Raw genomic sequence first — 13445 nt, forward strand, 5'->3', positions numbered from 1 at the left:
GCGCACACCTGCCCCATCCTGCCCAAGGGCTACTGGGCACACCTACCCCATCCTGCCCCGCACCGAGAGCTTCTACGCACACCTACCCCTGCCCGGGGCTGCTGCGCCCCCCCCGCCTTTGTTCCGCTGGCTCCGCCCCGGCGCTGTCCCCTCCTCGCGGGGCGGGCCCGGCCCGGGGGCGGTGGGAGCGCGCTGCTGCTCCCGCCCCGCTGTCCCCTCCCCGCTGTCCCCTGCCGGCGCGGCGCTGGCTGCGCTCCGCGGCAGAGCGGGGCTGCGGGAGGAGCCGCGGGAGGAGCCGAGCTCGGCCGCTTTGTGCCGGCAGCCGCCGCAGGACGGCCGCAAAGGTAGGAGGGCTCCGGCCCCGCTCGCCCCGGGCAGCATCCCTGCCGAGCTCCGCGGGCGGAGAGAGAGCACGGGAGGGAAGAAGAGGGAGGGGAAGGGCTGGATTCAGAATTGGGCTTTTTCAGCCGCTGCTCCGCTGCTGCTCCCGGCAGCCGTGTGCTAGGAAAGCTGTGGGTTTACTGGGAAAAAAAAGCTAAAAAAAATAGGAAAAAAAAAAGTCTCGCTCGTTTTCTTGGCCGGGAGCAGCACATGGAAAGAGCTGGAGGGAACCCGGTTATCGGGCTGTGGCGGCCCCTGCCCGGGCTGTGGAAGGGCAGGAGCCCGGCCGAGATCCTCGGGAACGCAGCCCTCTCTCTGTCCGCCATCCCGAAACTCGCGTCCCTTCCCGGGAAAGGCACCAGCCCCGCAGCCGCGCTGCTGCTTTGTACCGCTGCGAGCTTCCTTATTTTCTGCCTTGTGGGGTGGGCAGAGGTGGTCTCCCCGCAGGCTTGGCCATTTGATCTGTTTCATCACAGCCGAGAGATTGCATCATGTTACAGTCCTGGAGTCAGTCAGGGCACAGGCGAACAGAACCATCTTTCCAGATCTATCCCCTCGGCTTCCCGGGCCGACCCCCTCCTTGATTTCCTGTTGGGCTGAGGAGCAGCCTGCCATTGGAGGCTGGGGGGAACCTCTCACAGCGACGTGGTTCGATTTCTTCCATTGAGAGGTTTTTTGGAAACTCGAGTTTGTCGGTCCTATGCTCGGTATGTGTCTTGTGTGGAGGGCTTAGAGGAAACTTGCCAAAGATTTAGGCGGTAGGAAAATAATGGGCGGCAGAAGAGCCAGATAAACTGCCAAAACCGGGAGTTGCTCCATGAGCTGAAAGCTCTGCAGTGGCAGGAGGTGAGTGGGTTCAGGCAGGCATCCCTCGGCAACCCAGGCATTCACCTGCCCTAAAGCATAGTGCAGCTGAGTAAATGCACACTCTGAAAGGCAAGATAAGGCACATGTGAGAAACAGAGAAGTATTTAGCTCATTTCCTCTCTGGATCCTTTATGATCATTTTGATGCAAACACTTGATGTGCCTGTGCCTGTTCTGTTTATTGTATTACTGAAGTTTGCGGCTGAGGTCCAACTATGAAATGATAAATCTCAAAACCAGAGAGATCCAATTAAATCATGTACTTCAGTCTAGGGCTTCTTAAAGCGACAGATTCTGCTGATCTTTGTGCAGCTCTTTGTTTTGTTCCATGGGGAAAAAAATGTCATGGCACGGCTTGGTTCAGTTCTCAGAGGTATCCATAACAATTAGTGATTATTCCATAACTAGTGTCTCGCCCTTGCAGGTGCTCTGCTACTGTTTGCTCCAAGTGTTGTGGGGCCACTCATTTCCTTTCATGAAAATAATAGTGTTGTGAACCTTTTTTTGTGTGCCTTTCTGAAAATGGTAGGTGCAGGGGCACAAGGGAGCACTTGGCAGCCAGATGGATCAATCCATCAGTGCTCTCGGATTTGGGCACTTGGTGCCTTTCCGTCATCCCTTGTGCCTCCTGGTGGTTTCCATGGGAAGAACTGCACAATTACTTCCTTGTTTTGAACAAACCATTTTTCCTTTGTAAAAGAAGAGCAAATGCTATGTTAGAGCAAGAGGGAGAGCATCCTGTCTTTCTGGGGCTATAGGGCCCCACATGGGTTTAAGAAGAATTTGAAATGGATTTGAAAAAGAAGGATCTACAGTTTTCTTTGTGTATCAGCCAGTGAGTGCAGTGACAAGCCGGCAAACAGAACAATAAGCAGATACTCACTGCCTTTGGTGATATGTGGCATCTTTGGTGTTTCATAGGAAATTTGTTGTCAAAAGTCAAAGTGTTGTGTTCCTGTGGCTTGGGTAGATTTTTAGATGAAGGGGTTTGACACTGTGGGGTTGAAACTGAAGTGTTGAAGCAGTGCCAGCGAGGACAGGGTAAAATGCAAGACTTCAATAGATCAACCACTTACACTGTTTCAAAATTTTACTGTCTTAGTGAAGGATGATTTTTTCTTTTTTCTCTTCTGAAGTTCTCAGAGTTGAAAAGATACTGTCTGAGACATAAAGCCCAAAAGCAAATATTGAAGTCTCAGTGGAACAGGCTGTATTTGGTACATGTATGACGAATTGTGCTTATTCCTTTCAGTGGTGCAAAGACAACTTGCTGTATGACCAGGAATTGTATTGTCCTGCTGCTTGCTGCAGTCTCCCTTGTGACATTGCCTCAGGACAAAGAGCCAGCGGTTCAGTGCTGGTTGATGCTATCTGGAGTCGACTGATTTAATTTCCATGCATTTTCAAAAGTTTTGTGTCTGATAGATCAGTCAGGGGGAGTGTGGTATCCAGGAGTCCGCCTGGTTAACTGCTTTGTTCAAAGCTGTGCTCTTTGTTTCCTGAGGAGGGGTCAAGGAGGAAGAGGAGGAGGAAGAGATGTACTTAATATTCATTTGCAGATCTCCAGCTGAGGTGGGAGAGTGGGATGCAAGGACTTGCACCTCAAACTCCTGTACAGCCTAGTCTACTCTGTGCTGTTGTGGGTTAGTCATAGTAAAGCATACTGTGGCAATTTTCCAAAAAAATTATGCATCCCTTCCAGGTGTGCTGTTCAACTGGTTTTAGGTGTGAATGACACCTAGCTACTGGTATGGTTCTGACTTCCCGACTCATCACTTCATTGACAAATAGTGTTTCACCTGGTGTAGAAAATGTCTGTCTGGCTGGGCAGGTGACTCGGTTACACACTTGGTAGGTGTTATTCCAGATCAATGTACTTCATTGTAATGTAAAGTGTTCTTAGGCTCACAGTTGAACTCCTAATAGTCAAACCCAACACAATTAATAGAAATGTGGAAGTCAATCTGAGGACTGCAGGTACAGTGAACTCCTGAGCTTTTAGCGAAGGACTGAAAAAGCCAGCTCTTGAACGTGCCCCTCCGTCTCTAAGGGTTGTCTAGGAGGAATTAGTTTGAGGAATTAGTTTTCCTACTATGAAGCACCCCAAGCTGACCTTAGAGCAATTTAAGTTTTCAAGACCATACCAGATGTCTTTTTGGGGAGTGTCTGCATGAAGCCATACCAGAGCAGTCTGTCAGCACAGAATGAGTAGGTAGGAAGGCATGTGGCTGCAGCGGCAGTGACCCTGAGCTCAGAGTGCAGGGGTTGTACCGGCACAGGAGTCTCACTGCACCAACCTGTCCATGAACACACGAAGGTCTGCCTTTTGTAGTGCATCACTGCTCTAAAACACTTTGTGTCTATTCAATTGCTCTTTCTCTACTAGATGATAAGGTCCCTCCATACCCAAACTGTTCTATGATACTCTGTGATCAGAAGTTGACTCTCCCGGTCATAAAAGACATGCTGCTGTGAGTAATGGTAATGAAGAGTGTTGCAGGATCATAACTTGGGTTTGTGCAGTGGGGGATATCTCATAGCAGGTAACAGTCTTTTGGGACATCATCTCTGTTTTCCAGAGATATGGCAGGTAATTAAAACCTGAATGGCAACACTGCCATCAGTTTCCCCTTTGCCATCCTAGCAAAAAGTCAGCCATGGCTCAGTGTGCATAGAAATGTTTGACTGCCAAAGGTGCCTTAACAGAGCAATGTCCAAATTAGCTGCTGGTGGTTACCTCTCTTAGAGTATGCCTTGGAGAATACAGGAGTCTGTGGAAAGGATAAATCAATAGCTCTTTTATATTTTGCCAGCATTCATCAAGAAATCTAGGAAAGAAAACTCCTAAGAGGATTTTTTAAATCAGTTGGATCTTGTATAGATACTGCTCTTTACATGTATTGGTATTTTAAAAATTGATTGTTTATGTTTGGCAGTAAAAGGAGGAAACTGATAGACCTGTCTTTTCTAAATCTCTTTCCTCAACTGGAAAAGGAAAAAAAAAATCAATGTATCATTTCTTTTATGGTGACATAGTGGGGGGGTTACTGTCTGGGGGATTCCTGCTGCCAAGATCTCTCTGCCATCATGTAGTTTTGAGTTGAGTGATAAAGACTATCTTTCTCTAAGACAGATGTTGGTAATGGCCTTACTGTGCCAAAATCTTTGTGAGTACAAAATGCTGTGTAAAAATATTTCCATCCATTAATAGTGAGTGCCAGAAAAGAGTACACAAGTGGTTTCAAATTTAATCTGTAATGTAGCTGATGTCTCAAAGATAACAACATCTTACCCCCAAGAAATACAACACTGTATGTGAGGTAATTGCTATGACTTACACTGAATATATATTATTCATTAGGGGACTGTCATTATATCATGCTTGTGAATTCCCCAGAGTCTCTTATCAGTGTCCTCATGACATCTCAACATCTATGGAAAAGATTTTGGTGTCCCACTTGAGTGGCTGATGCTCTGGCTTGCTACTGGCCACTTCCAGTGAGCATGCTTGCCTTGTTCATTTAAAATGAATAGACTTTGGGAAAGGAGCTTAGTTCATATATTCACATCATCAGAGATAGCACTCCTTCACAGGGAATATGTAGTGGTATGTTATCTCAGTTTTGCAGAAGAGCAAATAGTAAAAGCTCTTTCATGTGCAGCTTTCATACTAAAACTACTCTTCACTGTGTTCAAAGTATAAAGGCTCAATATTTGGCCAGTTGCTGTGGATAGATTTTTTTTTTTTTTGGGTCCATTAAAGGATCTTTAAGTAGATTTGAAACTTATCTGGTCTCTCATCAGTTACACCTGCTTATGGCATTCCTGTTAGGAACTGGAAGAGAGGAGAAGGCCAGGTAAGGATGGAATTTCTGTTATTAGCAATTAGCGGATCCAGATTTTATTTTCCTGTACCATTTTTTGCCAGGAGCAGCTGCAAAGGGAGAATTACACCGTGACCTTCACAGCACTTCCTAGTGCCATCATCAATCAGATCTGGCAGGAGCTTTATCACATCTATCAGTGTGGCTCATAAGCCACATGCTGTCTAGTCTAGGGGGAAAAACAAACAAACAATGGGAGCTACTGTAGGGGTTTGTTTAAAATAAAACAACCAGGAGTGAGCTTTTCCCATATGTGCCAGCTTTGTAGACAGATTTCTGGTTTTGCCGTGTGCTGTTGGGCTGATTAATAAAAGATGATGGTTGTAAAGCAGTGGAAGAGATTTTTCATTACATTTCAATGGCACTGGCAACTCATTCACAAATATGTGAATTGCAGCTTCAGCATTTCTCAGGCGATGCTTTTCAGTCCCATTCTAACCCTCAGCATTATTTTTACAAAGGAATTTATGCAGTTAGATTAATTCAGGTGTTTCCTACACAGGTAAATGTTGCAGAATAAATAAGTGTTTTCAGACCTTTCTGATTCTTATATGAAATAGCATAGCTTTCTCAGATTAAGTGGTTTGCTATATATATATTTTTGGTGGAATCATGTGTGCCTTTGCAGGCTACTCTAGGTCTCTTCCCGAGGTAAGTTCATAATGTAGCAGCCAAGGGCAGCTGATCAGCTGCAGCATCTCCCTTTTCAGCATGCAAAACATTAACACCCTGTAAGTGGCTGATTTGTTTTCTGTTTTGTTGGTTTGTTTTCCTTATTTACCTTGGTCTGATTATGGAGTTTTACTAAAATAGAAAACATTTTGTTTCTTACATTTTTTCATTGTTACACCAAGTTCATTGCCATTCTCAAATTCCTTTGCTCTTCTTTTCTTGCTTTCCTTTCCTGTGCTTAGTACAGTGACAGTTTGACAGGTTGTCACATTGTGCCTGATTTGCTTTCAGGCACAGTCCTTGCTGACAGGTAGATGGGATAGGAAGAAGAAATGCAGGATTGCAACTGTATGTGTAATTCTAGCTGCTTCACGGTGATATGTTTGTGTGTGTATGTGATATATACAAATGAAGGTGGAGATGTATATAGATAAATAAAGATGTGTAAGTGATCTGTTAGAGCTGCCTTTGTCACACAGGTTTTTTGAGAAAAATGGCTAATAGATAAATAAATGTATTGTTATACTTTTGAGGAAAAGATTAAGGCCTTGAGCTTCAAACTGCTAATGTTGATAGCCAGCAGCAGGGTGTGATCTTTAGTTTCTGTAGTTTTTAACCAGCCAGTTCTTGGCAGAAGCCATCTTGGTACCAGATCTGGGCGAGGGAGTTTGAAATGCCATATGAAATGAGCAGGTGCAAGGAAAATGTGCATAAAATGTGAAATACACTTAGCAAAAGGTTATCTATTCTATCAGGAAGAAAGAACTGGCTAGCTGGTTATGGAAATAATTACTTTTGAGTTTTTGCTCAGTGTGTGCTATGTCATTTTGACAGGTTTTATGGCCCCAGGCGCTGCACTGGCCCTGGGCAGGGCAGGGGCTGCAGTGCTCGTCCCTGCCCACACACCAGCCAACCTGAGGGGCAAGGAGCCTGCCCAAAACTGTACTGCTTCTTCTTCATCTTCTGCTTCCAGCAGCCAGGCGCCAGGCACAAACACTTGGGGGAGAGGTTTGTAGCCTTGAGCAGTCCCATTTCAGCAGCAGGATGAAGAGGAGAGGGAAAGCTGCCCGCAGGAGTTGGTCTGAGATGCCGAGTCCTGTGTCACTGTTTGGGGGCTCCTGCTTCAGGAGGATGCAGCAAACCAGGTCAGGCCGAACAAAAAGACACGGTTTCAGCCCTGAAAACAAGGTGGGCAGTAATGAGGAAGTCATAAAATGCCAGGAGCTGAAAACAGGAGAGATAATGTAAAAGGCATTAAAATAGGAGATAATGCAAAAGGCAGAGGGATGAGTTAAGGAGCAGGGATTCCAGCAGGGCTGCTTAGTGTCACCAGGGAATGGTGGTTGGGAGCTGAGCTGCTCAGGGTCCACTCTGATGCTGTTCTGCTGCTGCATCTTAGCACAGATCAAACAGAAGGAAACTGCCCCTTGGAGAGTGGGATTTATTCATGTAATGCAGTCCATGCTAGGGAATGGAGTGAAATACTGGATTTGTCACTGGCTGTAAGAGATCAGGCTGAAGAAAGTAAATATCTGAAAACGTTAGGAAGCTCAGTGATTCTAAGCTCTGTTAATACACAGCATTATCAAAAGAGTACCTGTTGGAAAATGAAAAGATCTGATTCTTGGAACGGAGAAAAAGTATTCAGCGTGAAGAGCTTCTGAGAATATTCAGAACTGTTCTTGCCTGAGCCGTGTCTGCACCATGTGTTTGTCATTAGCGCCATGAACAGCTGAGAGTCTCCTTAGGGGGCAGTGATGGGTGCATGGTGGCTCCTTCAGGAAGAACCTGGAGAGCGGAGAGGATACAAGGGGCTGGGTCAGGCCACAGCATTTTGTTTTGAGCTTAACAGGAATGAAGTCCACCCTGAAGAGTCTTGGGGAAAATTCTGGGTGAGGGCCAGTATGAATAATGCTGAGTGCAGATGGGTGGGACCCCACCTGGTTACAAAAACAATCCTATTTCCAAGGTTTGCTATTTCTGCTGAAAAAGGGGATATTTAACAAGTAAGGTTTCACTTAAAAGGAAAAAAAAAAAACCAGTTGAGACCTTAAAAAAACAAACCCAAATCAAAAAATCTAAAAGTCTCTCACTTCAGAAATTAATGAAAACAAGCCCCCAAACATGCAGACAGCTGAAAGCACACAGCAAAAACCTCAGATAAACAAAACAAGTGTCCTCTGGGGAAAGGAAGAGTTGTTCCCTCTCTGGGAAAATTTGCCTGTTCCTGTGGCTTGTGAACTTTTCATCTTCTCTGGGACTTTCTGCTGTCCTTGGTTTGCTTTTTTCAGCTTCTTGGTCTTCTTTCCCTGGAGCCTAGAAAAGTGTTTATGCAAGCACTAGACTTTAAGTAAATGAATGACGAGTGCTGTTCCTCAGGGCTTGGTTTTGGGACCAGTCTTGTTTAATTTTTTGTCAGTGACAAGGGCAGTGGGATTGAGTGCAGCTCAACATGGACTGCCCTCTACCCCTGCAGCTTGTGGCCATCAAGACACCTTTCCCCTTGTGACAGCCACATCCTGAGCATTATTCCAGAGCTAATCTGGAGCAAACTGTATTCAACAAGCCCCAAAAATGTAACAATTAATTTTAGTCTGACTCAAGTTTCCATTAGTCTCCACTTGACTACTATTCCTGTTTGTCTACAATGATTGAGCCTCACAGCCTCTCAACACAGCAATTTCCTTCACATCCCTGTGGATCTTCCTCTTTATTGTTGTTTGCATGACACCGAGTCTCCATTTTGCATGTGTGGAAAATCTTGCTGAGAGCTGTCCCCCCTTTGACCTCATTCTTTTCAGATCTCTCATTTTTCTGTCTTCTTGCTTATAGTCCAACTATGTAACTTTTAAAAATGGTCCGAGTGTAAAAAATAAGTTGTAGTGAAGGCTTGTCTGAAAACAGTAGCTCTCTGTACAACCCAAGAGCAAGTGGATGTGTGTGTGGAAAGCCCAAATGACTGACTGTCCCAAAGAAGTGACTAAAATACTGGTTAGATTCAGAGGAAAGCAGAAGTTGCCTTGAAGAGATATGATGTTTGGAGATTTCTAGACTTCTTCAACCCTTTTTAAATCCTTCCAAATTTTATTTTTCTACCACAGTAACATCTTTTAAAGCATTACTAGCATTACTAGCTCTGCTGTTCTTGAACTTGGGATTCCAGTCTGGTTTTGCTCAGCGCACCCACAGGCTCTAGGATATAAGTGCAAGCTCAGATTGCCCTGAAGTTTCTTGTAATTTATGGGAGCAAAGGGTGAAATCCATATTCAAGATTTGGGGTCATTTGGGCTAGGTTTCCTGACATACAGCTCTTACAAGTAACCCAGCTGTTCCGGGGTTTTCTACCAGCTTTAAAGAAAAACTACCAAATAAAGGAAAAGCACTCTGGCAAGTAGGGATCAAAGCTTAGCTTGGTTTGAGTGTGCTTTAAGTAGTCTCAGTCTTTGCACTGACACCGGTTAAGTTGTTCTGCTTCAGGGAGGTATCTTGGAAGCAGCACTTGTGAGTGAGTCCAGGCCTTTCCCTGCACATTGCTGTAGGGAAGGGCTGTTTCCTGCTAAGGTCTGAGTGCTTCCCTCTGTGAGATAGCATCTGAACAACCCAGAGCAAGACCTCCATGTAAATAACGCGAAAATAAAGATGCATGAAGCGATGCTGCTTTCCAAGGTGTGATTGTGGAGCAGTTCTTGGCCAGGAGGCATCACTTGGATGGCCCATCCTCAGCCAGGAGCAAAGCAGGCAGCGCAGCAGGAATGTGCCCTTGCCCAAGCTGTAGTTTGAGCCATGTGTAGAGAGCTGAAGAAGCAGGGCCCTTCTAGCAAGTTGTCATCAGTGATTATAAAGCACTTGGTACCTTAGAGCAGCTCTTTATATGTTAATAACTCATTAAAATCTAATGACTTCATGAAATTGGACAAGCAGTAGGAACTGGAAATGGCAGATGTTCAGGGTGGAAAGGGAAGGGAGAGAAGCATGTAAGAATCATTTAGCATCTTTTCCATTTATTTGTGTTGCCACTCCTGCTTTTTAAGCATAATAAAGTTGTAAGGGTTTTGGTACACTGGTCACCTCTCTCATCAGCCCTGCTAGTGCCTCAGCACTCCTGAGGTTTCAGTACAAACCCACAATCTTCTCTAATGAAGTGCAAGAATCATGTAAGAATCCTTTAGCATCTTTTCCATTTATTTGTGTTGCCACCCCTGCTTTGTAAGTTGTCTTTTTAACTCTTGCAATGCTAATGAGTTCAGGAACACTCCTAAATTCTGGGATAAACAAACTTTTATCTGCTTTACCTGGAAACCTTTCTGATGTAATGCCAGGTGTTGCATCCCTAAGACCTTTTGCCAGAGCACTTTTGAACTGTGTTTTGCAGGGGTTGCCTCACCTGCCCCTTGTGCCAAGCAGCCTGCAGCAAACATCTCACCTGATGCTTTACACTGCTTGCATGAATGGTGCCACTCAATGCTCTGCTCTTAGCTATTGAAGTTGCAGCCTGTGCCCTTCTCCCAGTGAGCCTGCAGAGAAAAGCTGTGCAGGTTTTCTCACTGATGTGGGATGTGCTGAGACCTCCACATGTACCTGCACTCCTCTTTGATTGCCTTCACCAGGGTCAGCTGTAAGAGCTGACCAGCCTGGATCACTTCAGTTCATGCCAAGATAATCCTTCCCCTATCCACTTCAGCTGCATGCAGACCAAAAAGTACGTGTATAATTCCAGAGGGCTCTTACCAGCTCTAGGAGGGGTGGCTCTTCAGCACAGCACTTCATGGGGCTGTTTTGTTCTAATCAGTAATAAAGAGCATTTTTTTATCATTCAGTAATATAAAAGTAATGTTGAGCAACTGCACCTTGTGATGACAGTTGCCAGGGTGTAGCTACATAAAAGCAGACAAGGGGCATGGCAAGAAGGTTTTTGCTTGGATTGAAGAAATTGTTATTAGAGGCATAATTCTCCAAAATTGTGGTTGTTGGACCGTCTGAAGTAAGCCTGCCTAGGAAAGCGTTTAAGTCCTTTTGCCACTGTTTCTTTATTAAAGTGGGAATTTCTTCCTGGTGAGATTTTTGTAAGGAGGAAACTTCACATACACCAGTGGAAGTCGTCCAAAGCAGAAGGGGAAAATGCCATTTCAAACTGTTAAGTACAGAATTTATAAAGGCCATCTGGAAAAATAAATGTTCATTGGTTGCTGATTTCGCATGTAAAGTGCATTTTCTTCTGGAATTATTATTTATACTGTTGTAAACCCGATACAGAATTAAATCATTTTATTCAGTTTTTAATTTGACTTTAGAACCAGCTGATGCCTCTTCCTTCCTGTGCTTCAGAATCAACATTCTTGTCTACAATAATTCTTTGTCTGCCTGTAGGCAAGTGAATTTTTGTCATTGACTAATACCAGAAGGATCAGGGACTTGGGACCCTAATACTGGGACTGCTGGGAAACACTGAACACCAGTAGAGAGGCCTTTGAGTGGAGAGAATTGAGAATTTTCATTGTCTGCTGCCATTATCTTGTTTTACATTCTGCTTGTCTGCCAGCTTGTTACTAGTAAAAAAGATTACTAGAATCTGGGCTTTTGAAAATCCCATTATTTTCCTCTCTTTATCTGATCACACCATGGAATTATGGCACTGAATTAAAATTCTGACTGTGGTAGACTTTGCATCCTGGATGATTAAACATTTTGTCAGCATGAGGTTCCATGGTTTCTAATTTAAGGACCAGAGGGCTGCATCCCTTCTGCTCAGTGTGAGGGCAAGAAATAGCATTACTAACCTAGCAAAACAACTGTAAAATGTGTATTTATAAGACTAGCAAGTGGATTCATTTGGCTAGTTTCCCGTTGTCCTAGCTTATTTATCTTCCCTGATGGCTTTTTCCTACCTTCTTCGTACCTGCATCCATTCTCAGAATCTCTCCAAGCAAGAAATGTGTATTTTGGATAAAAAATGTGCCACTGCTGTTTTGTCATATAGTTATTATAGGATTTTTACTTGTTAGGTCACATTGGTGTCATTTCCACATTAAAAATAGTCACTTCTGCAGGCAAGATTTAGAATGATGTATTGATTGTGACTGATATCTGCTTTTCCAAGTGATCACCTACCAGCATCTACTCATACAGGGCAGGTAGCAACATAGAATGCCCTTAATCTAGCTGCAAGTCCAAGGATGACAATATATCTGCTGGACTTGAAAAACATTAAACTAGTTTGTCTGCACTCTTCGCTTGAAAATATCCCACCCCAAAACAACCATATTAGTTATTGTTTATGCTTATGTTTGTTCTTCAGCAGCAGTCGGCCCCACACTGGAGATATTTTGGGTCCATGTCTGAATGGTACCCTATCCCCTATATATGATTTTTGCCATCCTTTTTTTTAGCCTTGCCTTACTCTTTGATTGAGTACCCGTGTCTGTTGTTAATTTTCATTTGTGATGAGTTTTGGATGGGGTCAGCATCCTGACAAATTGCTTTAGAAGACAAATGGTGAGCAAGTGTCGCCATTGTAAGAAATGAGACCAAGGTGCTCCATCATGGAGATTTTCACTCCCTCAATACAGAATGTTGCTGATGGGAACTTGTTTGGGTCTCCTTTCTTATCAGAAGACCATGGATAGAAGTTATGTAGGGGATTTCATTACGCATTACTGTCAGATTACTTTCAGATCACTTTCAATGCCTCAGAGACAGAATACAACTTGACATGTGCAACCAAAGGCAAAGCGAAACAGAACACAACCAACTTGGACATTGATTAAAGATATGAATGGTTGCAAATACAACTCGTGAAATAAGATGCTTATCTAAATCAGTTGTAGAAAAGCGGTGGTGGGATCCAGAGGGGTACACTGCATTATTCAGTGTACTCTGGGGCTGGAACTAAATTGCTACAGCTGAACTGGTGTTGGTAGTTAGGAAAAGCAAAGGTACTGAGCGTAGTGCAAGCCCTGCTTATCTGTGGGACTTGTGGGAATAGGCTTGCTGTTTGTTCAAACCATTTTCACTGTGTTTGCAGTGGCCTGTCACGTTTGCTGTTCTTGATAGATGGGTGTCCGCTATGAGCCAAAATGCTTTCTTTCCATCCTCCCTTTTCTTAAGACAGTGGGATGAAATCTTTCATTTATACATCACATCTGTTATGTTTTTCATGTTTTGAGGCATGGAGAAAAAGACCATGATAAATCTGTGACAGCAGGAAGTCAAAGTGAAACGAGAATGTATTTTTATCAAGTTATGTTACATTTACTGATTGTGAAGATTAGCATTTGGAAATGTGCTTCTTAGCTGAGGATAAACAGTTTGTTTTAATCTATTCACATCTAAATTAGTACTCAACTATTGGTACTTGCAAGGCACTAAGAAAAGCACTCACTCAGACCATCTGTTGAGAAAACGGGAATATGAAACTGTCATTGTATGTTCACAAATCCTTCCTGTCCCTGGTGCTTTAAGAGCAGCCTCATGTGAATGCTGAGTGAGTCTGAAACTGAGGAGGCTCTGTGGGATCTCCTGTGGCTCTCTGTGGTGCCAGTTAATAGGTTCTTCAGAAAATCCAAGTCTGGATATTTCTCTCACTCCTGTTCTCAGCAAAACTGTTAAAAGATGACCTGAAAGTAGTAAATAATAATAGCACAAG

At 44.0% G+C, this 13445-nt stretch overlaps 1 protein-coding gene across 1 annotated transcript in view; it reads left to right on the forward strand.

Annotated features, from left to right (window-relative positions):
- Nucleotides 1–220: 220 nt before the first annotated feature.
- AFAP1 (actin filament associated protein 1) overlaps nucleotides 221–13445 on the forward strand; it is a 113954-nt gene continuing 100729 nt past the window's right edge. The window contains exon 1 of the mRNA XM_064711722.1: nucleotides 221–344. The gene's annotated coding sequence lies outside the window, so the exon portion shown is untranslated. The remainder of the gene's footprint in view (nucleotides 345–13445) is intronic.

This window comes from Zonotrichia leucophrys, chromosome 4, assembly GCF_028769735.1.
Source record: "Zonotrichia leucophrys gambelii isolate GWCS_2022_RI chromosome 4, RI_Zleu_2.0, whole genome shotgun sequence".
NCBI classification, from domain to species: Eukaryota; Metazoa; Chordata; class Aves; order Passeriformes; family Passerellidae; genus Zonotrichia; species Zonotrichia leucophrys.